The sequence below is a fragment of the Canis lupus genome, chromosome X (genome assembly GCF_003254725.2).
Source record: "Canis lupus dingo isolate Sandy chromosome X, ASM325472v2, whole genome shotgun sequence".
NCBI lineage: Eukaryota > Metazoa > Chordata > Mammalia > Carnivora > Canidae > Canis > Canis lupus.
This window is the reverse complement of record NC_064281.1, coordinates 20,961,081-20,986,684: the sequence shown is the minus strand read 5'-3', so window position 1 is coordinate 20,986,684 and position 25,604 is coordinate 20,961,081.

Here is a 25,604-nt window from a genome sequence, read left to right as displayed (position 1 = left end):
AAATGTTTGATGCTATAATCACGGAGATTCTCAAGTTGTATGTTTTGCAGTAAAAACTATCTAATACAACCATCTTAAAGAAACAGTCCCAGGCCAATGTCTCTCAGAATGGGAGTAGTCAGGGATCCCTGGGTGGCTCAGCGGTTTAGCGCCTGCCTTTGGCCCAGGGTGCAATCCTGGAGTCCCGGGATCGAGTCCCGCGTCGGGTTCCTGCCATGGAGCCTGCTTCTCCCTCCTTCTGTGTCTCTGCCTCTCTCTTTCTCTCTCAATCAATCAATCTTAAAAAAAAGAATGGAGGTAGTCAGCCACAGAGACACAAAAGAGAAAGTCTGAAAGGCAAATGTACCTATCCAAGATCTACTAATAACTGAGATGAACTGCACCCAAGGATACAAGATCTCTCATCTACAGGTGCAAGCATTTATTTAACAGAGAAGCTGTCATATGCATGTAACATTCCTACTACACAATCAACTCTGATTCTATACTCTCCAAAGAATCCCGTGATCATAATTTGGCTTCCTGTGTAGCTTGCCTACAGGGACAGAATACACCCATTATTGGAATAATTAAGCAACTTGACATACGAAAATAAGGATGTTCAGAGCTTTTAACAAAGTAAAGCTCAGTAAATTCTAGTCTCTTTATTTTCTCCCCAGAGCCTTCAACAGCGCTCTCTCGAATGAAGGCTGTATTTCCCACTGTCCATAACAGTAACAAGTTCTTGCTCAGACTCAACACTTAAGATACTATCCTTCTCCACCTGAGTCCTCGTTTGAACAAACACAGGCCACATGACTTTCCCAGAATCCCATCTTTAATGTAGGCTTTGCCCCTCAAAAAGACGACTTTCACAAAGAGACATGGACATATTTCCAGTATCTGTAACCCCATGTTCTAATGCGAATTACCAGAAACAGAAATAGCTATGAAACCAAACCCACAGTTTGCCAATTGCTGGATGAGACGCTCTCTCTATTTAATGAAATTATTCCATTAAGCCTAGGTCTTCATTCTCAAAGAATGTTAACTTCAACAATCTGCCTATGGCCAAAACCTTCTTCTATCATTCACACTTGGTTTTTTGTTTTGTTTTAAAGATTTTTTTATTTATTTATTCAGAGAGAGAGAAAGAGACAGGCAGAGGGAGAAGCAGGCTCCATGCAGGGAACCCGACGTGGTACTCGATCCCAGGTCTCCAGGATCACACCCTGGGCTGAAGGCGGCGCTAAACCGCTGAGCCACTGGGGCTGCCCCACACTTGTTTTTTTGTCAAAATAAATTAGTTGTGAAAAGTAATGAAGACGAAGTGCAAATTTTCACATTCCAAAATATCCAATAGTGCAGGTAATACTTCTGTGATCTCATGGTGCCCAAGTCAAGATGTATAAATTGATAAACAAAGCTTCAAATGAGAGTTTAAAACCCTAGTTTTATTTTATATAATTGGTGATTTTTATTTACAGTATATCTGGTTAGTCCTCATTATTAGTCAAACCTAGAAAAGGGCAAGGACTTCCATTTTATATATGCAGAATCTACAACCCAAGGGGGCTAAATGAATCCATCTCTCATGATTTCCATGATGTCATACCTAAAATCCAGAAATCAGACACTCTTGAACATGAAGAAATAACTCCCTTGTGCTTTTCTGAAATCTGGTTGCTTGGTGATAATATTGTGTGTGAATACTGGTGAGTAACAATTATTAAAGTGAAAGTTCCTACTACATGTGTACTTTCTATATCACTGAAGCTTACTATAATCCAAAGTGACACATCAATAAGCTCCTGAGAGTGCACAGCAGCAAACACATTGAACAAATTAACCAGGAGGTGGCTCAGTTAAAGTGATGACAGCCCATGAAACAGAAGCCAAAGCAGAACCGCAAAGGGGAAAAGGGAGGTGTGGCATTGCTCTGCATAGGCATTAAGAAATAGATGCTTAAGTTGTTTGCAGTGACTCAATCACTCAAGTCCCAAAGACGTGACAAGCCATCCAGTCAGTCCTTTTGCTTCCCATTCAAAACCCAATCAGAGCATTCCAGATAAACTAAGAATAGCAGATGTTTTCTCAAAAGTGATATGTCCTTAGGGTTTGCTGTACACAACAAATGAACAAATAAGATTGTTAATTTGTCCAACATAGAATAATCAAGTGCACAGGGAAAATAAAGGAACAGAATATAACTTTTATTAAGCACTCATTCAATATTATGGCAAATACTATCTCCATTTCATAGAGAAGAAAACAAGAGGTTTGAAGAGGTTACCTTTTCTAGGAGGATATTACTGATACCTGGGCCAAACAACTCAACCTTGTTCAACTATAAAACTTCGGGTATTTTTTTATATCATGTACCCAGAATCAAGAATTGATTGTTAGTAGACGAAATTCCATTTTAGAATTTCCAAATTTACCTTTCTCTTAGATTGCTTGTATTAAATCAATTTTAGTGGTAAACAAATTAATTTGGGGAGTGGGAGAATCATTTTGCGGTTGTTAGCACATATGTTAATTTTGATTATGCTTCATTTTTTTTCTCCAAATGAAAGTACCAACATTTTTTATATAATTTTAACATCTCTGGTGATTATTTCCTGTCCAGAAAAGTTCATTTTTCTTAGAATGTCACCTGTGATTAACTGAAAAATTATAAGTCATTCTCTAAGGGTCCTGGTAACAATCAATGCATTTTTTCAACTATTGACTTTCTGAAAGCTTGTGGTATGCCTGAATGGCACTGGTTGTAATCACAAAAGCTGGGCACTATTTGTCATTATTTTGCTATGCAGAATTTTGCTGGCTCTTTCTTTTCTTCATCATCATGTCACATAATACCTTCAAAGGCAGAAAGCAAGGTGGAAGTTTGAGAACCCTTGCCTGAGTCTTCCAGGAGACCTTAAATTTTTCGGCAGTAACTACATTGAGCTTCATAAAACTTCCGTAAAAGAAGCCAGCACAAAAGGAGAATTGTTACTGTGATTTTTAAAGACAACAGTCAACCACAGAGCCCACTTCCTTTAGAGTTACACGGTATTATATCTGTCTATACCATCCACACGATGAAATAACTGCTTTTATCTGCAAAGAAAAGACAGGGTAGTCATCAACACCAGCATAATGCAGTTGTCATCTCTACAAACAGAAAACATGGGATTCTTGTTTTTCATATTATAACTGCTAAGTATTTGGTCAAACTTGCCCGCTGTCTCTTGACAAATTAAAAAACAACTAATCCATTTCTCTCCAGGCTTACAGGGCATTAGTTATATGTTGAAAGTTGCTGTGCTCTCTAAGTCACTATTATAATAAGCAATTTTAAATAGAGAAGGCTGGGAAAGATGATACAAGCTAAAGAGTGGTATAGGGGCCCAGGGAAGGCTATCCCAAACGTGCCGCTAGAGCATACTGATTATTTCAAATAAAAGTTACTTAAGAAACAGCCAGTGCAAGAACACTACCCTAACCCCTCTTTGTCTCCAGGAAATAGGAATTCAGAGCCAAAAAGGCTGTATAAACAACCCTTGTTACTTTTACTAATTTACCATTCCAGCCCAAATTCTGTTTAGAATTTGTTACTAACTGAAGCTCCTAAACCTAAGTTTTGTCTTGTCAATTCTTCACAAATTTATTGTCTCCTTATCTAAAAAGTATAGAAACCACCTGTCTCAGTCATCTCTTTATGTCTCTATTTCACTACTGGGCCTCCATACACATATAACTTTAATTTAATTCTTAGACTAGCTGGTAGAACCTTGAAGAGTAGAAGAGAATTTTTTCCTATCCTACAGTGGTATGGGATGATGTATAGGAGTTGGGGAGGAAGGGAGAAAGCAAAAGAAAGGGATAGAGGATGGAGTAAAAGGAGGAGGAAGACAGTGAAAGGGATAAACTTGATAGATGGTAGGTAGGCAAGTAAGACAAAAGTTCAATCACCTTCTTAGAATCACATCTTTAATGTATTCTGGCCCTTGGAAAGGAGACTGTCCAAAATGCAGTTTGGAGGAAAGCCTTATATGCCTGTAACCAGTTCTTTTTAAATTTTATTTACTTATTTATTTATATATATTTTAAAGATTTTATTTATTCATTCGTGAGAGACAGAGAGGCAGAGACATAAGCAGAGGGAGAAGCAGGCTCCTCACAGGGAGCTCGATGCGGGACTCAATCCCTGGACCCAGGATCAGGCCCTGAGCTGAAGGCAGATGCTCAACTGCTGAGCCACCCAGGCGTCCCACCTATAACCAGTTCTTAAAACCATTTCCACCTTAATCTGATAAAAGAGAACAAAACGGATGGGAAAAATCTCTCCTTCCTTCCACATTTATTTCTACCCTTACCCTCCAAGTTGCTTATTTTAGGAACTATTTCCTGCTTTAAAAACCCTTGATGTTCTTTTTCAACATAATTCTACCCAGAAAAAGTTAAATAAAAAGAGGAAACAGAAGTCTACTATCATTTATTCAAATTCTCGTTAAGAGTGCTCCAGTGTGCAAACAAATTGACATGGGAGAGGAAGAACTAACAAGAAACAAAGAAAAACTTTAACAAAATACAGAAGAATATACCTTAACAAATGAAATTGTTGGTTTAATTTTCACACTTATAAATGGCATGCTTCTTCTCATTTCTGAAATATTTCAAAGCTGTTCTATTCTTTTAGGAGCAAATACTATGATTTCACAGTCCATAAAGATTTAATATCATCATCTTCTTGAGCACTTTATTAGATCAAGAAGATTTTATATTCTATGATGGATTTCCCCAATATATTCATATCTTTTCAGCTAAGACACAGACAGACATGTACCTCTTCCATAGTTAGAGGAAGCCAGAGGACAGGTGTTAAATGGTAAGAAACAAAGCTGAGTTTATTTGTTTGCCTTGCAAGGGAGAGCCAGGTCCCTCAGGGATGCATTCAGCAGTACTCTCTGAGAGGAAATTTAGAGTTAAATATTTAGGGAAAAGAGAGTGTAGGGGAGGAAACATAACTTTTCCTCTACCATTCTAGGTTCTTGAATGAGACTCCCTGTAGTAAAAGATAGATTAAGAGAAGAAAAACAAACAGAAGTTTAATAACGTGTATACCTCCTGTATACATGGGAGAGACCCAGGAAAGCTAAGTAACTCCCTGAAATGACCCAAGCTGCCCTCCAGAATATCACCTTCAGTTAAAGACAAGAGAGAGATCTGGGGGAGAAAGGAGGCCAGTTATGGGAGGTTACCAAGCAAAGCAAACAAAAGTTAAGGTTGTTTTGCAGATTTAAGTCCTTGCCTTTCTCTTCTTAAGTGTTTCTAGAAATTGAGTCATCCTCCTCCTCTTGGTACAAAGAAGGAGACTTCAAATATGGCATTACTCTGAATCGAGTCATCTGATTGTCTTATAAGGTATCCTGTAATCAATGGCTTGAGTTATCACCTTGAGATTTCACATCACTGATGCAAGGAAGTCTGGTTTCAAACAAGCCCGGGATGGTATGTAAAACCCAGTGGAGGCCCAGGTTGTTGTTCTGTGAACAGGCTCCTAAGTGCTGCTTGTAGCCTAATAAAGTCATTCTTTAGTACAGTGTAACAATTCAATTTGTCAAATACATGTTTTTATTGATGCTCTGGTTTTGGATAAGCTTATTTGAACATGCCTAGTGCCACGAAAAACATTTTGGATACTTGTTATGTAAAATGTGTCGACACATTTCATTCTTACCCCAACCCAAAAAGGTACCATTAACCCAGCAAGGTACATATTATTTTCCTAAAGTGGATTTGTTAGGCTAGTACGAAGGTCTACTTACAAAAGTAAATCAACTCACATTAGCAATGGAAAACAATAACCTGGTGACTGGAGGCCCATTTATGCAGTGGCAGTAGAGACTGAATGAAATTTCCATTCTGTCTGATTCACTTCAATAGAAATCTCTTTCAGAGAGGCAGACCTGAGCTGTATTCGCTAGTCATTTGCTGACATTGAGCACAGGGAAGGTTTTTGTTCTAGAAAGGATTGCTTTGACTCTAGGCCTAAATGTCTACCTTGTATTATAGTTATTTAGGACACACGACTTGTCTCTTCTGTTAAGACAGTGAATCCCTTGAGGCCACAGTCTCTTATTTTCAATTATCTGCTCACAATGTCTTTCAGGAGAGTTGTTCAATAGCGATTTGTGAAATGAATAAATCAGGAGTCTCAAACTATTTAACCATTCAAGTATATATTACAGTCTTACTGTGTGATTCGCATTAGATGTGCCTGCACAGACAAGTAGGAAAAACTCAGTTCTGTCCTCACCACACTCACATTCTGGTGTGGAGACACACATGACAATAAACAATTACAAGTGAATGAATTCCTTGCTATGATCAAAGTGTTCACCAGGCATAACAAGGTGCTGCCTTTTAATCTGCCTGAGATTGAGGGAGGGCTGGGTGAGTGAAGGGAAAAGGGGTAAGAACTGACATAGGGTCTATCCAGTCAAGGCAGAAAAACTCCTACAACTGCAGTAGGAATACACCTGGACAAATGAGTTCATTCACTGAGTAACAGAATGGGATGGAAATGAAACTACAGAATTGTATCATGGAAAGCACACTGATCTCTGAGTCAGAAGACATAATTTTAGTTCCAACTCTGCTGCTGAACTGCTGGATTATCTGAGGCAAATTACTTAAACATCTAAAGCTGTGAAGTGTGGCTAGTAAACATGACTCACAGTGAACAATAACTGTCCAAGTTAGATTTAACATCCTGTGTTTAAAAAAAAAAAAAAAAAGACAAGAGGCCCCGAATGGAGTTACTCATGCTAAGACCCCTGTCACTGAACCAAAACTTAATTACAGTTTTGGCTTTCCTGGAAGTGGAATCTTAAACCAGTCAATCAGGAATCACCTGATCAGCACTAGTTAGGTCATCTGCCTGGCAGACATTAGGAATCTCCTAAAGAAAGGTGAACTCGCATTATGGAACCCACTTTTCTACCTGGTATAACTTACTTGTTCTTGTCCCCTTCTGCCTATCAAAGTCTTTCATTTTTGTACATCCCTCGTAGTTTCTAAATACTAGGTTGCACGTTGCCTGATTCTCAAATCAATTTCTGCCCAAACTCCTAAAACTTTTAATATGACTCAGTTTATCTTTTAACACCTGATACTGTATGCTCTGCTCAAAACACTACCTTATGTGTCCTGGAAAATGCTCCTTTCTGTGTTCTAATTACTTGGTTCAAATAGAAGTCCTCAACTCTAGGGACACCTGGGTGGCTCAGCAGTTGAGTGCCTCCCTTCAGCCCAGGGCATGATCCCGGAGTCCCAGGATTGAGTCTCACATCAGGCTCCCGGCATGGAGCCTGCTTCTCCCTCTGCCTGTCTCTGCCTCTGTCTGTGTCTCTCATGGATAAATAAATAAAATAAATAAAATCTTAAAAAAAAAAAAAAAGAAGTTCTCAACTCTATAAATGGCCCTTTGACCACTCTTGATGAGCCTGTTATGACTAGAGGAACATAGACTGGAAGCAGACTTCCTGAGTTTGAGTCCTGGTCTTACCAGTTTCTCATTGTGTGACTTTGCTTCTTCTTCAACATTATCATCATCATCATTTGCTCCAGGGAGTTTTGAGCAGCCAGGTTCCTAACTGTGTGGAGCAATCTCAGCCTGACTCCCAGGTTCCCACATTTGGGGTATATGATTTGAAAAACTCATCTGTATAATGGATTTGAGTCACATTGTTGTTATTTGCAATCCCAAGTCCTAACATAATGAATACAGAAAGCTTAGAAAATTTACAGTTCTGCACAAATAAGATGTAATTACCTGAAAACTTTTTTGGGGGGCCCCATTCCAATCTTATCATCCACAACCCTTTTCATACACATCAATGCTCTAGTCAACCACATCCCTTGCTCTGCCTATTCTATTACTTCCCTTTGTCTGAAATGGTCTACTTTTCTCTGCCTGTTTAAATTAGATCCTTCTTGGGGCGCCTGGGTAGCTCAGTTGGTTAAGCACCTGCCCTCAGCTCAGGTCATCATGATCTCAGGGTCCTGCGATTGAGCCCAGGGTCCTGGGCTCTCCCTCAGCAGGGAGTCTGCTTCTCCCTCCACCCCCACCCCCTGCTAGTGCATGTGCTCTATTAAGAAAAAAAAATTAGATCCTTCTTTCCATCCATAGATTTTATGTCACCGTCTCTATGAAGTTTTCATTCATCATCTACATCACAAGCAATTTCTTCCTTCTCTGAACTTCTAAGTTCCTTGGTTTGAGTCTATCTTAATTCATCATATTTTGCATTATAGCTATTTGTAGACAAATGACTTCACCTTTCTGAGACTCAGCTTACTGATCTGTAAAATGAAGGGGTAGGCTGGTGAGATTTCTTAAATCAGTTATAAGATTTGTCTGTTGTGATGAAATACAATATTGTATATGCCAAGTTATTATTATTACTATTATTATTACCCTGATGATGACCTTATTACACTTAAAATGCTGTGACTGGTAATATCTGGCTGTCCTAGACCTTTTGTAATTCTTTATATTTTGAGTTTATTCTTCAGATATAATTTGGCCATTCTAAATCTTCCAAGCCGCAGTCAGTGCAATTATTCTCTATGCATGAGGAAATCATGAACAAGTATGGTTATCTAGATCAAGGATCAGAACATATTCCTCACACATTTTGATATGTAAGGTGAAACAGTATTTTGCCTCAAATTACTCGAGTACTTTAACTTACTTCATGTAAATGTGAGTTAACTGACTAAATGACCTGAAGATATTAATATACATGTATCAAGTGTCTCTTTGGTTTCCAACAATATGTTGGGCACTTTGGGCCAAACAATAATAATAACCCTAACAAGAGTAATACTAACACCTATTGATAATAACTGGTCTAGGAATTGTGCTTATGGCTTTTACTACATGAACTTTCTTTTTTTGAGATGTAACTAGTATATAGCACATTAGTTTCAAGTGTACTATGTAATGATTCAATATTTGTATGTATTACAAACTGATTATCACCATAAGTCTAGGTAACATCCATCACAATACATAGTCACAGAATTTCTTTCCTGTGATGAGAATTTTTAAGATCTTCTCTCTTAGCAACTTTTGAATATATAAAAACAGTATTATTAACTATAGTCACCATGCTGTATATCACATCCCCATGATTTATTTATTTACTGTAGGACTCAAGATTTGTACCTTTTGACCCCCTTCACCCATTTTTTTTAAATGATCTTTAACAGCAATTTTTTTTTAATTTATTTATGATAGTCACACACAGAGAGAGAGAGAGAGGCAGAGACATAGGCAGAGGGAGAAGCAGGCTCCATGCACCGGGAGCCCGACGTGGGATTCGATCCTGGGTCTCCAGGATCGCGCCCTGGGCCAAAGGCAGGCGCCAAACCGCTGCGCCACCCAGGGATCCCCCCTTCACCCATTTTGATCACATCCCCCCACCTCTAGCAACCACCAATTTGTTCTCTGTCCCAGTGAGCTCAGGATTTTTTATTTTTTTAAGTTTCACATGTAAGTGATATCTTCTAGTATTTTTTTTCCTCTGTCTGATTTACTTCATTTAGCACAGTGCCTTCAAGGTCTCTCCGTGTTGTCACAAATGGCAAAAATTCCATTCTTTTTTGTGGCTGAATAGTATTCCATTGCATATGCATGTGTATGTATTTACGTATGTATGTATGTCACATCCTCTTTATCCAGTCATCTGTCTATGGATGTTTAAGTTCTTTCTCTACTTTGGCTATTGTATATAAATCTGCAATGAACATGAAGGTGCATTTATCTTTTCGAGTTAGTGTTTTCATTTCCTTCTGATAAGTACCCAGAAGTGGCATTACTGGATCATATGTTCATTCTACTTTTAATATTTTAAGTTTTTCAAACTTTAATGTGTTATAGCAACAGTATCTACAAACCTTCCATTTCTGTTCTAAGTACAGTTTCTTTGCCTCAGTGCCACAGCAACAATTGCAAATAACTACAAGAATTAAAAACAGTCCCCTTGCAAACACAGGTTATAAACTGAAACAATGTTGTAAACTCCCTGTTTTTACTTTTGAAAATACTTTGCTAATACTCATCAAGTTCAAGCTTCTGGAAAAGCATGTTTTCCTGTTAAAATAGCCTTATGTTAAAAAAAACCTTATTATTTCTCAACAAAATGTGAAAAAGTTCTGTAAATGTCTTTAAAGTGCAAAATGGAATTAAAGTGAAAAGCCATTTCTACAAAATTTGTTTTCTGTTAGTGGTACTTCAATTTTAGCATTTGCCAGAATCTCCTGGAGGGCTCCATAAAACACAGATTGCTGGGCTCCTCCCTTAAAATTTCTACATCTGTAGATCTAGAGTAGATAGAATTGTGGAGGAGGCCAAGGAGTTACTTTTTCTAACAAGTTCTCAAACAATGCCAATGCTGCTGGGTCAGGGACCATACATTAAGAATCACTGTCTTAAATAATTAATTCATAGGAAAATTTTAGCCTAAGGAAGACTAAGCTAAGAAATCTTTCAGCTTTACATTGTAGCTATATTTCTTGTTTAAAGAGCAAAAGCATAGGGGATCCCTGGGTGGCGCAGTGGTTTGGCGCCTGCCTTCGGCCCAAGGCATGATCCTGGAGTCCCGGGATCGAATCCTGTGTTGGGCTCCCTGCATGGAGCCTGCTTCTCCCTCTGCCTGTGTCTCTGCCCCTCTCTCTCTCTCTCTCTCTCTCTCTCTCTCTCTGTCTCTCATGATTAAATAAATAAAATCTTAAAAAAAGAGCAAAAGCACAGATATTAAAAGGTAAGTTTTAAATGTCCTCTGTCTCATAGTTTATTTTGCCATTGTCCCTAAAATATATGCCTTTGTTTTTCCCATGATTTCACTGGGATGCCTAAAAATCAGTATTTACTGGCTAAACAGGTAGATGGTAACATAAACTGCTTTTGAAAAGCAATAAAGCAACACATAAAATGTTCCTATCTTTGGGGCACCTGGGTGGCTCAGTAGGTTAAGTGTCCAACTCCTAATTTCATCTCAGGTCTAGATCTCAGGGTCATGTGTTCAAGCTCCACGTTGGGCTCCTATCATTAAAAAAAAAGTTCCTATATTTTAAAATACTAATTCTACTCCTAGGAATATTAAATAGAAGGAAAAAAAGTATGTACACAAAGATGTTCAAGTTTTATCTATTGAAACCATCAATTGGAAACTACATAAATGCCCAACTTTAGGGGAACAATTTAATAAATTATGGTACTGCAACACAGTGTGCCATTAATATAAAGATTATAAATATGCAGAAATATCAAAAATAATTTAGTATCGGGATCCCTGGGTGGCGCAGCGGTTTGGCGCCTGCCTTTGGCCCAGGGCGCGATCCTGGAGACCCGGGATCGAATCCCACGTCAGGCTCCCGGTGCATGGAGCCTGCTTCTCCCTCTGCCTGTGTCTCTGCCTCATTCTCTCTCTCTCTCTCTGTGACTGTCACAAATAAATAAAAAAATTTAAAAAAAAAAAAAAAAATAATTTAGTATCAAGTAAACACAATAATGCTGAAACTACATAAAAATGAATTCACATATGAAGTTAAGCTACAAAAATTAAAAGATGTTTTATGGTGATTGGTGGGCTTTCTTTTTGTTTTATATACTAGTTATTAAGACATTAAGTTTCAAACTTACCCTTCTACATGGTCTAGGACTGGCTGGGACCTTTACAAATGCTATTTCTGCGGGGCCAGCTGCTCCCTGCAAGGCTCTACCACTAGGAGGCGTTAGAGGAAGACCACAAGGCTGGAGGAAGACCGAATGATTTGCTTTTTCTCTTGTTCTGAGTCATCTCAATCAAGGTTCTTTACCCCAGCAGCAGCTCTTAGTTCTAATTTGTAGGTTTTTCCATATACCCAGAACCAGCCTTGCTGCATTTTCTCATAAATGCCAGTACAGGCAAATCTCATTTTATTGTACTTTGCTAACACTGCCTCCTTTTTTTTTTTCTTTTTTTAAAACAGACTGAAGGTTTGTGGCAACCCTTTGCCAAGCAAACCCATTAGCACCTTTTTTTCCAACAGCATTTGCTCACTTGATGTCTCTGAGTCACACTTTGGTAATTCTTGCAATATTCAAACTTTTAAGTTTGGTGATTTTGGGAGGGTTCAAGACTTCAGTGGAGGAGTCACTGCAGATGTGCCAGAAGTAGCAAGGGAACCAGAATTAGAAGTGAAGCCTACAAGTCTGACTGAACTGCTGCCATCTCATGACAAAACCTTAACAGATGAGCTGAGAAAGCGCCTTCTAGAGATGGAACCTACTCCTGGTGAAGACGCTGGGAAGACTGTTAAAATGACAGCAGAGGACTTAGAATACTACATAAACTTAGTAGATAAAATAGTGGCAGGGTTTGAGAGGATAGACTCCGATTTTGAGAGAGGTTCTACTATGCATGAAACATTATCAAAGAATATTTGCACGCTACGGAGAAATCATGTATGAAAGCAAGGGTCAACTGATGCAGCCAACTTCACTGCTATCTTAATAAACTGCCACCGCCACCCCAACCTTCAGCAACCATCACCATGACGGGTCAGCAGCCATTAACATCAAGGCAGGACCCTTCATCAGCAAAAATGTTATAACTCACTGAAAGCTCAGATGATGGTTAGCATTTTTCAGGAATAAATTATTTTTTAATCAAGGTATGTACATTTTTTGGACATAATTCTACTGCACACTTGTAGACTATAGTACAGTGTAAACATAATATGCACAGGGCAAACAAAAAATTCATGGGACTCTGGGCGCCTGGGTGGCTCAGTCAGTTAAGTGTGCAATTCTTGGTTTCAGCTCAGGTCACGATCTCATGGGTTGGGAGATCGAGCCCCATGTCCGGCTCTGTGCTCAGTGGGGAGTGTGCTTAGTCTGTCTCTGCCCCTCCCCTCACTCACACATGTTCTCTAAAATAAGTAAGTCTTTAAAAAAAAATTCATGTGACTTGCTTTATTGTGGTAGTCACTTTATTGTGGTGGTCTGGACCAGACCTAGAGTATCTGGCGAGCTATGCCCATCCAGAAGGCCCACACCCCATCTTCACAGGTCTGAACCCACTTCCTTAAGAGTCTTCCTCCAAGTTCTAAGTTTTAATAATCCCACTCTCTTTCCTTCTTCCTCCAGTCCTAGTAGTTTCAACAGTTTCCTGCTATTACTACCACTGTCATACCTCCAAGTCCTCTCTTTGCCTTTTTGGTTCTGTAAAACCTGGCTACCAATTCTTTTAAGTTGCACCAGTTAAAACAATCAGTGATCTTCTGACTTGACCTTCACTGATAAATCTTTCTTTACTATTGCATTATATTATCTTTTAAATAAAAACGAAAAAAAAAAAAAAACGAGAAAGCCTCAACTCTCACTAATAGACTGATACATAAAAAATTATTTTAAAAAATATTTAACCAAGACACTTTTCTGAAGAAATCAAAAACTCTAATACTTACATAGTATTGCCTTATGCCAAATAACATTGTCAGGTACTTTTGATCTTCCATAGGTTGATTTAGGGTTTACATTTATTCTTAATTAATACATAGATGCAATCTGGAACTCCATCCCATCAAATGGCACCTAAATGCATTAACCTGCAGGTCTATCCACTCAACAAATATTTATAGAGCACCTTCTATAGGCCAAGCTCAACGTTCTATAATGGGATACAGAGCACTTACCCCCAAGAAAACCAATAGTTAAAAGACCATGTGATAAGTGCAGTGATAGAAATAGATCCAGGTTGCCATGGGAACAAATGAAACCTTTTGTATGTTTGCATCACTTTCTTTGGTACCTACTGCTTCAAGAATAGTGAGAAAATTTTAGCTGGATGGTGAAGGGGCAAAAAACCATTCTAGGAAAGGGATCCACTGATAAATGGCATGGTGCTGTGAAAAAGTTTAGCATACTTTTAAGATCTGTTGATGGCAGTGACAAGGTTGACATGCATTAAAATATGGGCCTCGTTCAGCTGGTCAAGAAATGTAGAGTCACTAATGGATGTTTAAACAGTATCTTGATACATTAATTACACTTCCCACCTGCATAGGTTTTGACAGTTGGCCCACCGAGAGGATTCTAAAACCTGCTGTCAGTCTAAATGGGATACATTCTCAGTTGGTCCTCAAACTGCCTTTCATGTTGCCATTCCAATCTTTCTTGTTGTTGTTTATGACAAATTGTTTTCTTCACTCCTCCAAAATCCTTTCCTACTTCCTTGCATTTGATATCCAAATAGTGTAGGTCTTCCAGATTTATGTCTGTCCTTGATCCCCACTTGGCCTCCCAGGTTCATCCATAGGGCTTATTTTAGGTTATTTCCCTGGGTAACCATATTCTCTTGTGACCTAGAACTAGAGACAGCCATCTAGATTTTACTTTTAATATGTCAGGCAAGAAATAATGGAGGAGCAAGGCAGAGCACAGGTCAAGAGTTGGTGGATACAATTCTTAGAGGAGACTCTTGGCTATTTAAGTAAAAAATCCCAGGCTAAAAAAAAAAAAAAAAAAGGAAGGCTAGGAGTGTTGATTAGATTTGAGAGACACTGGTGTATTGGAAATAGTCAAAACCATGTGTAAAGAAGATGCTACCCTGGGGCACCTGGATGACTCAGAGATTGAGCATCTGCCTTTGGCTCAGGTCATGATCCTGGGGTTCTGGGATTGAGCCCTGCATTGGATTCCCTGCATGGAGCCTGCTTTTCCCTCTGCCTAGGTCTCTGCCTCTCTCTGTGTGTTTCTCATGAATAAGTAAATAAAATATTTTTTAAAAAATTATGATACCCTATGAGGCGATAAATACATGAAACACAGCCTCAGGAAGCACCAATTATTTAAGAGGCAGTATAGAAAGTATGAGGTCATTCAGACATGACACCCAGAAAGCGTAACATTTAGGAAACATTTACCATTCTAAGTACTGCAGCCATATCAAAGCAAAGCCCACTACACACTTTCTTAGATTCTAGAGTCTATAAATTTAGGCCAGCATAAATTGGCCCATAAATGAGAAATATATATTGTGAGATTTAAAACAAATTCCAGAAGGGGGGACCTGGGTGGCTCAGTGGTTAAGGGTATGTCTCTAGCTCAGGTCATGATCTCAGGTTCCTGGGATCCAGTCCCACATCGGGCTCCCTGTGAGGAGCCTGCTTCTCCCTCTGCCTATGTCTCTGTCTCTGTGTCTCTCATGAATAAATAGATAAAATCTTTAAAAAACATTCCAGAAGATTCTCAAAGATTCAAAGTGAGAGCCTAACTAATAGAATGAGAATGAGCTTTCCTGGTCTTACCATCAACTGCCATCCTGCTAAGGAAGAGCCCCACAAACCCCAAAAGATGACCTGCTCTTACTGCCTCTGGGTTTCTCTGACAACAAATGCCTTCCAGCATACAATGTCTTGAGATGTGTAAGGATAAAGCAGGTATAAAACCTTGGCACCACTGTCTTTCACATTTGAAACTTCTGGAAAAGGGTGGGAGGATATGCTAGAGTACTTGAAATTCAAACATCCCAGTATTAATAAACAAGTATCATGGCTACTGGGCGGAACGTGAGAGCTAGCTTGATATTAATCCATGAAAAAGTACCAGGAGTGATTAGTAAAGATGAGCTATAAATATTTAGATCATAAGACATCAGCATAACTTTATTAAATCATCGCAAGCAAAACTGGTTTTGATAGAAAACCAACGTAATAACTCATAAAATTGACATGAGTATTATGTATCTAGCATTCAGTAAAGTATCCCATGTTAGGGTGATACCAACTGTCCTGGGTTACCCAGGATTAAGAGGGGTCTCTGACATAGGGCTTTCTGTTTTAAAACCAACAAAACCCCAGGCAAACCAAAACAAAATGGTCACCACCATGTGATGCTCTTGTTGGTAAAGTACTCAACAATGGCCTGGACGATATTCTTGTTAGGGAAATTTATTTGTTTTCATTCAGTGGGGAGGGTAGTCTTACAGTATCACTTATGACTCGAATGAAATGAGAGAAGGAATTTCTAGCAAAATCACTGGGGATACAAACATGAGAGATTCAGTAAATATTCACTTATTTATATAACAAATACTTATTGAGCACCTATTGTACTGAGCATGTTTCTAGGTCCCAGACACAGAAGAATACAAGACAAACATACTACCCTTGTGGTAGAGGAATAAAAATATAATAAAGGTCAGGAAGTGAGATTTATGGGAAAAAAAATTAACCTGCTCAAGAGGCCAGAGCCTGGCAAGGAAGTTAGATGATCAAGGAAGGGTTCTTTGTGGAGGTGACATCTGAACAAAGGTAAGACTTAAGTGCAAAATCCATAAAAAGAGCTGAGAAATAAGGAAACTACTAGGTTCAAAGACCCTGAGATAGGGGATCCCTGGGTGGCGCAGCGGTTTGGCGCCTGCCTTTGGCCCAGGGCGCGATCCTGGAAACCCGGGATCGAATCCCACATCAGGCTCCCGGTGCATGGAGCCTGCTTCTCCCTCTGCCTATGTCTCTGCCTCTCTCTCTCTCTCTCTCTGTATGACTATCATAAATAAATAATAAAAAAAAAATTTAAAAGACCCTGAGATAGAAATGAGTCTTGCCCCCTATTTGAACATATTCTGTCTCACAACAAGCAACATTTAGAAAGCTTTCTTTTTTTTAAGGTTTTTATTTATTTATTCATAGAGACACAGAGAGAGAATGAGGGGCAGAGACACAGGCAGAGGGAGAAGCAGGCTCCGTGCAGGGAGCCCGACGTGAGACTCGATCCAGGTTCTCCAGGATCACGCCCCAGGCTGCAGGCAGCGCTAAACTGCTGCGCCACCAGGGCTGCCCTTTAGAAAGCTTTCTTTACTAGTTTTAAATTTTCTGTGACATGTTAAAACAAAGACAATAGGCTTAGAATGGAGTCACTGGTGCTAAGCCCACACCACCAAATCAAGATTAAATACCTAACCTAATTGCAGTTTTGGCCTCTCCCAGGAATTTAATCCTCACCACTCAGTCTGGAATTATTTGGTCGGCACTACTGAGGCAATCTATTTCATGACATCATGTTCGGATTTATGAGCTGCCCCTCTGATTAATCCTTTTCTAATTTTGTTTGTGGATGGGTCATACTATAGAGATGAAACAAAGGAAAATCCATTCTGGCTATGCTGTCACTACCCCCATTCAAACTACTTGAGAGGGAAAGTCTCTCACAAGCTAACTCAGCTCAACAAGTAGAGCTCCATGCCCTTACCAGAGCATACACATTACCAGAAGGACAAATTGTTAATATTTATACAAACAGCCAGCTTGCCTTTGAGATATTATGGAACAAAAGGGTTTTCTTACATCCATGGGGACCCCAACGAAGAATGGACAACAAATAAATGGTCTTCCTGCTGCTATTCTCTTATCTTCTGAAATTGCTGTCATCAAAATTGAGGTTGACATTAAAAAGACTGAGCCTCAGTATCAGAGAAATGCCCTGGCTGACTCTCCTGCAAAGGCAGCAATAGCAGAATGCATAATGGCTGTGGCTCATATGGATGACATCCATTCTGCTTCTACAAAAAATGACTCCTTTTTGCCCAATACTGTAGCCCTCATGTCTTTGGAAATGGCAAATGTCAGCTTTTGAGTTAGAGAAGTCACAACGGGCAAACAATGTTGGTAAATCCACTGAACAGCTGGGGCTATGGGAAACCAAGATGGCCACATGGTTCTTCCCAGTTCCCTGGCAAATGTCATTTCTCAGTTTTTGCATTCCTACAACCACATAGTACCATTTATGATTCCAGTTGTTAATAAACTTCTGTAAAAATTTAAAAGCAGTTTACCACCAATGTCTGATCTGTCAGGTCCATGATCCCAGAAAAACTACTGTTGTTCCCAGAGGCCTCAAACATCCTTCCCTTTGAGCACCTGCAGCTGGACTCCATTCAGTTACCAATTAATACGGGTCATCAATAGGTTCTTGTTAATTGATGGAGGTTTTCCTGCTGGGGTGAAGCCTTCCCCGTGATAATCTAAATCAGATCTATGCCCAATTATAATAAGATCTCATCAGAAGCACCCATCTTTGCAAGGAATTCAGAACAACTTTTTAATTCAAGCTAGGAGATTTGCTTCCCCAATGCACTGAAAACCTAACTAATTCCTGGTTTGTATGGGCAACTGCAATAATCCCTGCAAATCAACCCATTATTAGGGCCACTTCAGCAGGAGTGGCTTGTGTCCGGACAGGATTTATCTTTGACTGTGGTGGTTACCATTCTCCTTGGGCCTATGACTGCCTACATGGCAGCACACAACTAGGTAATGCTTCCTAGTTTATCCAACTGGGCCCTTAACCATTCACAAACCAGACACCTCTTTGGTCAACCCTCCTGAATTTGCATGATCGATTTAAAAGGACCTCCCATGAGTGTCTGGCTGGCTTATTTGGAAAAGCATCCAACTCTTGATCTCAGGGTCGCAAGTTCAAGCCCTGCACTGGGTGTAGAGATTACTTAATAAAACTTTAAAAAACATATGAAAATGAAAATAAAAAGGACCTCCCAGGAAGCATTCATGATCGCAGATTCCCTTCCTTTGGCAGGTTCCTACTTCCCTGGTTAGGAGTACAAATGGGGCCATGATCAGGAACTTCTTAACTCTTGAAAACATTGTACAATCTGTTGTAAAAGCAATAGCTGCCCAACAAAAATCCTTAGACTTTCTGACCAACGTTCTTCTTGACAATAGGAGAGCCCCCGTGCTGTAGCCAACAACACTTGCTACACCTGGATTAACACTTCTGGGGAAGTTCAGACTTAGCTATGTAATACCACTGAACAAGCTACTTGACTTAAGAAAGTGATCCCTTCAATGGAGTCTTTCTTTGAATTATTTGATTTTGACTGGTTTGAGTCTTGGGAACCATGGCTCCAAAGTACACTTCAAACATTGGGAATTACCTGCTTATAATAATCATAATACCAACCTGGCATGCTATATTCTCTCAAAAGCTTTAAACGCATGTTTGCAGCTGCTAACCACCAAGTAAATGATCTATGACTGGGTTGTTCAACTGGGTAAATTTTAAAGATCTTGTTGGTTTTACTCAATGATTCATGAATTGGGTGGCATACCATACAGCAGATGGAAAGGCATTCTGAAGAGCTGTATGAAATGGAAGACTTTTATAGAAAGGAGGAGGTGGGACATGATAGTTGAATTTTCTTTTCTTTTTTTTTTTAAACAAATTTAACCAAGATTGTATATTATTCCAGCAATCTAAAATAACTGTGTAATTTTTATTAACAATGCAAGAGATGCTGAGGCAAAAAAAAAAAAAAAGTCATGATTTCAAGTGTCAAGAACTATCTGTGTCTGATCTCCTTTACCTGGCGAGAAGTAGTGACAGACCAAGCTGAGGCTTGCTCTGGAACCCAGAGCTGGGTGGGTAGGTGACCTACTGTGGAACTAAGCATGATTAAGTCTAAACCCAAGGTGAGGATGAAAGGAAAATGAGAAAGGGTACTGAAATTGCTGGAAAATAGCAGGCTGGAAATCAGTGAACACCTGAAACAACTTCATGAGAGAGATTAAAACTCATATGAAATTGGGATTTCAACAGAGAATAGGCAAGTAGGAAAAGATCCCCTTAAGCAACACTTTGCAGAGTTCTTTGCCCTTTAATACTGCCTAGTATGAGGAAAGGATAGGGTTGTTAAAGATTTTTAATTGTTTCCTACAATCAGTCTCCACCCTGCCAAAGAAGAATTTCAAAAAACCTATGGAATGAAAAGTACTCGCTTAGCAAGTTGCTTGGACAACAAACCTCCTAGTACCCACACAGAGCAGGCTTTATCCCCTTCTTGTCCTAGAGTCTTTCCAAGAAAAGGGATTTCAGATTCAGTTGGTGGGATTCCAGCTCACTGATTATCCCACCATTGTCAGATATTTGTGTTGGTTATCTGTTCCTGCAAAACAACTGCGTGTACACACACACACACACACACACACACACACACACACACACCAATAGATAGCAGCTGAAATACCACTTAGGATTCTCTGCCTGAGCAATGTGGTCTGGACTTTGCTGCTCAACAGGGACTGGATGGTCCATTATGGCCTCACTCCCATGTCTAGCAGCTCGTGATGACTGTTGGTTGGGCTTCTCCTTCCTCCATGTGGCCTATCGTCTACAAGATGACTAGCCTCGCTTCTTCACACGGCCATCTCAGGGCTGTAAGAAGGGAGAAGCCATAAAGCCTCCTGAAGCTGTGGCTCCAGAGCTCACATGACACTCATTTGCCACACTGTACTGGTCAAAGTAAGTCACAAAGCTGGTCCAGATTCAAGGGGTGGAGAAATAGACTCCACCTCCTGATGCAATGAGTGGCAAAGTCATGTTGTACAGGGAAGGACTATTGTGAACCACTTTGCAAACTATCTACTGTAAGCTAACAGGTCACACTTCTCTAAATGCCATCTTCCTTTCTACTTCCTGCATCTAAGGGGTAGATGATCTGATTCCAGGCGTCTCCCTCTCTCCCATGTCTCTCTCCGGCATACTACTGCAGGACACAGGGCAAGCTGTCTATTCTCTCATGTTCTTGTGAGCACAGTTTCTTTAGGAACCTCACAGAGGAGGGAATTATCCCTCTGCAAGTGAAGGCAGAGTTCTAGTACTCCTGGTCTTCTTAGCTACAAGGGCATCTAACAGAAACAAGCCTCACTCTCATTCGCTACAAAGAAAAAAATGAGGCCTCTCCTGTAAAGACTTGCCTGATCATCTCCCCTCCTCACTTAACCTACACACTCCCTGCTCCCTGCCTATCTCTGTCCCTTGTGTCCATATTACTCTACCATGTGGTTGTTGCCTTTGCATGCCTACCTCCCCTGATAGACTGTGAGGCCCCCAAGAAAGGGGTTCATGTACATCTCTGTAATGCTAGCTACACGGTGATTGGCATAGAGTATGTGTTCCATAAATGTTTAAGACATAGAATTGTGGGGCAGCCTGGGTGGCTCAGCGGCTCAGCGCCGCCTTCGGCCCAGGGCATGATCCTGGAGACCTGGGATTGAGTCCCACACTGGGCTCCCTCCATGGAGCCTGCTTCTCCCTCTGCCTGTGTCTCTGCCTCTCTCTCTCTCTCTCTCTCTCTCTCTCTGTGTGTGTGTGTGTGTGTGTATGTCTCTCATGAATGAATAAATAAATCTTTAAAAAAAAAAAATCTAGAAAATTAAATGATCTAAAACACTTAGCATAGGGCAGCTCTGGTGGCTCAGAGGTTTAGCGCCACCTTCAGCCCAGGGCGTGATCATGGAGACCTGGGATCGAGTCCCACATCTGGCTCCCTCAGGGAGCCTGCTTCTCCCTCTGCTTGTGTCTCTACCACCCCACCCCCCGTGTGTGTGTGTGTCTGTGTGTGTATCTCATGAATAAATAAATAAAATCTTAAAAAAAGAGAAAGAAATAGAATTGAAGAGCTTATAACATCTATGAATTCTAGATCTTCAAAACCATGAACAGATATGCAAATGCAGCTCAGAGCATCTCCCCACGCAAAGGGAACTTGAGCAGTACCTCTGGTGTTGTACCAAGTATTCAAGGGAAGAGAACTTCCTAGAGTATTCCACAGACACCACCAACCCCTGTCACTTCTTTATACTGGAACGAGTATCTCACGGCGGGAGGGAGAATGGCATAAACCTTGTGATTAATAAACCCTTAAATCAGAATTCTATTCTATTCTAGTAATTTGTCCTAAAATGTTCTTTTCTGATACTTGAGTTTATAGGAGATATGTTGTTTAAATTTGCCAAGGGTATTCCCTGATTAGTTCCGATTTGAGAAGTTCACACACTACAAACTGAAAGAGAAGCATGCAGCCACTGGTAATCATCACGAATAGAAAGGACTAGTGAACATCAGTAACACAATAGCAGCTCTGCAGTGACTGAGATATGCGAAAAAAAGTTAAGAAAAGGAAAAGCTAAGTGTGTAGAAGAGATTTCACGTGTGATATGAGACAGGAAAACTTCTCAATTCCTATGTTCCTTCCAACGTTTCCATCAATAGAACACGACCATCACATTGCAAAGCGCACAACAAACTTCATTAAAAGGGAATTAAAGGCTAAATAAGGAATGAGGCCACTTGAAAGCAGCTTGTGTCTCTAGGCCCTTAAACAACTGAACGCAGTCTCAGGGAGGTGGGAAAGGAGGATGAGAAATTAAACAGTGAGCAAAAGAGGCAAAGATTCCAGCCCTCACTGGGCTCCCATTTTTGGGTGGCAATGGGGGAATCAACAACAGACATAATGAATGCATAAAGTAAATAGTCAAGAGTTAAAAGGATGAGCTGTTGGGGGCAGGGTGGCAAAGAGGAGTGAAGAACAGATCAAGACAGTGGTTGCAGTTGACAATATTACACAGGACAGAAAGGCAGGGGGCATACAGAAAGGGTGAGGTCAGAGGGAAGGACCAGGGTAAGCCAAGGAGATGTTCATGGGAGAAGGACATGACAGATGGACAGCCAGACTAAGGCCCCTAGGAGGCATGTTCCAGGGGCAGCAAGGTGGTCAATGTGGCTGGAACAGGACTGGCATGGGGGCACAGTAGGAGCAAAGGTTAGCTAGGTAATAGGGGACAGCTCAGATGGGACCTGCAGGCTATTATGAGGACTTTCGTATTACTTTCTGGGTCAAATGCAGAGCCATTAACAGGTTTTTAGCAGAAGAACAACATGATCTGACATCAATTTTTTCGGTCAGCGCCAATAATTGGAAATTTGTACCTCCTGACCCCCGTATGTATGTCAATCGTACTTCAGTTTTAAAAAAGGAAAAATACAAGCAATATTTTTAAAAGCTAACTCTAACAAAAAAATAAATTATAAATAAATAAAGCTAACTCTAATGACTGGGCTGAAATGAGACTGTAGGAGCCAAGTATGGAAGCAGAGAGCTTAAGTATATAGAGTGATATGTGTAATGTAAAATGCATAAATGTATACACATTTGTAAATGTATCATGTATACATATACATTTATATATAACATAAACTTAACACAGGGTTACATTTTAAAGGTAAAAACTTTGGATCTTTTCCCTGTTTCATCAAGAAAGCACAGATGTACTAGCTGACTTGTGTTTAGGAATCATGCTGTATGAAAAATTTAAAGAACTGTTTTGTGAGATTCAATTTTCTCGTTATTACCCCAAAGGACCAATAGAAGAAGTTATAGGAAGATAGAATCCAGTTCAATATATGGCAGGACTTATCTATGGGACCAAGGCAGCATTTTGAAGGAAATTCATACATGGTTTATACAAGATGCCCTCTCAGATACTTTCGACCTTGCAAGGGTATCCTCCTAAATCCATACCAAACTAACTTCATTTCTGGAGTTCTAACTAGGGCAGAGCCACAGGAGAATTGTCACAGAACACTATGCAGTAGTTTCAGGTCATTATGTGACAGTCACCTCCTCCTTAGAAAATGTACTTCACTTCCAGCCCCTTGGCGACATGCTTGTCCCCCAGGTCCCAGGATGACCATTTAAGATCAAGTAAGAGAGACAGATACCCAGGAATCAAGGACAGAGAGCCCACAATCCCAGAGGCCCCTTTATGTAAGAGGGCACCATCTGTCTCCCTCTCTCCCTTGTCCTTTTCTTTCACTCTGCCTCTGAGTTTGCTAGACCAGTATCGTAATATCCTTATGGCTCAGGTGGAAGAGTCAGAGCTTACTGGTGTATTAAGTGGGTTCAAAGGTTGAATTAATGGGTGCTTGAATAATGGATCCTGTCAACATAAGTCCCCAGTGACTTGCCTGTGGTTTCTGGATCTGATCATTATCTTTTATAATGGCAGAAGTCTATACCTAGCACATTTCAACATTTGCTTGATGCCAGGAACAGAACAGTCTGCTTCCTAGGCTTATGGAACCACCCAATTAAACTGCTCCCAGATTCCTAATGCACAGAAAATGTGAGATAACAATTATTTCTTTTGTTTTAAGCTGCTATATTTGGGGTTGGTTTTTTTTGTTTGTTTTTTTGTTTTGTTTTGTTTTTTAAGAGACAGAGAGAGTGCATGTCTGAGCTGGAGGGGAGGGGAGGAGGGACAGAGGGAGAGAGAGAGAGAATCCCAAGCAGACTCCACCCTGAGTGCAGAGCCCAACACAGGGCCCTGAGTCCATGACTTCAATTGAAATCAAGATCAGATGCTCAACTGACTAAGCCACCCAGGTGTCCCAGGGGGGGGGATTTGTTAGAAAGCAAAATATAACTAATATATAAGGACTTCAGATGGCCTACTTTGGTCAAAGAGGAAGGAATCACACAGGAGAACAATAAAGCATTAGGTTAAAAATGAAGACCGAGGGCATATTATAAGGGATCTTGAATGCTAAAGGGTCTGGACTTTAAAGAGGCAATGAGGATCCTAACAGTATTTTTGAATAAGGGAGTTATCAAAGGACTGTGTCCAAAGATTGGTTTAGCAGACCTGCCCAGACCAGATTAGGAAAAAAGGCATGGAGGCAGGAGAATGGATCATTCACATAAGTATTCCATCCCAGTGTCATGTCCTGCTTAATCGTATCAAACCCATTCTGTTGTATATACGCTTTTAATACACTAGTTAACTTGAGATGGATGGCAGGATTCATGGCTAATTCCTTTTGGAATCTTCTGAACCTTTAGCCCAGAACCTTGCACATAGTAAGTACTTGGTAGTATGTGAATCATGAATAAAACCTTCCTAAATTTGCTCTACTTCCCTGCAGACAGAAGAATACTCTTTGCATAATACTTTGTTCATATAGCTAATAGACCATCTCTCAGGTCTCAGAATTTTATTACCAGTTGTACTTGATTTCTCCTGTCTCACTCCTCCAGTATGAGCTCCCTCAGTGCAGCCAGGACCAGCTATACAGTTTGCCAGGACCGAAACAAAATGAGAATGCAGGGTGCCTGGTTTCAAAGATATTTGGGGGGGGGGGGGGGGGAAACGACAATGACACACCTCTGAGCCCAGGCCTTTTGTGCACAGGTCAGAAGCCAGGAAGACGGCCTGAAGGCAATACTCCTGTCTCCTGTATTGTTTGAACCATGGCTTCTACCTTGGCAACGTCTGGTGAATGTTGATGAGACGTACTGAGTCAACAGTGAAGGTCAGGAGGGTTATACGGAAAGGGGAAACTGACTCGGCGGAAGTTTCACACGAGTGGCATCCACCCTAGAATGAACAGAGCCTGCCTAAGGAAGACACAGTCAGGAGTGCCATCTGCTGTCACACTCCCTCGGCTGCTGGGCTGCCTACCTCCGACATCTGTACTGCGGGCAGTGTGCGCTCATGCTCTCCCTCGGTCCAGAAGGCCTGTTTGCCCCGTGTTGATTCCCACTCTAGGGGACTCTGGCTTCAGTTGGGCTATTTATTACATTTCCCTGGGCGACAGCAATGGCAACGATTTAATATGTAAGAAGCAAACAGCTGAAGGAATTTTCTGGACAGAAACAATGTATTGACTAATAACACAAGACAGTAAGGGTTGCTACTCATAAAATAAAGAAAACAAGGCCGAATGA